Source organism: Lupinus angustifolius, chromosome LG04 (assembly GCF_001865875.1).
Source record: "Lupinus angustifolius cultivar Tanjil chromosome LG04, LupAngTanjil_v1.0, whole genome shotgun sequence".
Taxonomy (NCBI): domain Eukaryota; kingdom Viridiplantae; phylum Streptophyta; class Magnoliopsida; order Fabales; family Fabaceae; genus Lupinus; species Lupinus angustifolius.
This window is the reverse complement of record NC_032012.1, coordinates 16,532,800-16,533,500: the sequence shown is the minus strand read 5'-3', so window position 1 is coordinate 16,533,500 and position 701 is coordinate 16,532,800.

Here is a 701-nt window from a genome sequence, read left to right as displayed (position 1 = left end):
AGGAGGATGAGGATGAGGATGAGGATGAGGATGAGGATGAGGATGAGGATGAGGATGAGGATGAGTATGAGTATGAGGATGAGTATGATGATGAGGATGATGATGAGGATGAGGTTGAGGTTGAGGATGAGGATGAGGATTAGGATTAGGATTCAGATTAGGATTAGGATAAGAATTAGGAGTAGGGTTAAGATTAGGATGAGGATGCAGATGAGCATGAGGATTAGGATGATGATGAGCATGAGGATGAGGATGAGGATAAGGATCAGGATTAGGATTAAGATTAGGTTTAGTATTAGGATTAGGATTAGGGTTTAGATTAGGATTTAGATTAGGATTAGGATGAAGATGAGGATGAGGATGATAATGAGGATGAGGATGATAATGAGGATGAGGATGAGGATGTGGTTGACAATGAGGATAAGGATTAGGATTAGGATTAGGATTAGGATTAGGATTTGGGTTATGATTAGGATCAGGATGAGAATGAGGATGAGGATGAGGATGAGGATGTGGTTGAGGATGAGAATTAGGATTAGGATTAGGATTAGGTTGAGGATTAGCATGAGGACAAGGATGAGGATGCGGATGAGCATGATGGTAAGGATGAGGATGAGGATGCGGATGAGCATGATGATGAGGATGAGGATGAGGATGAGGATGAGGATGAGGATGAGGATGAGGATGAGGATGAGGTTGAG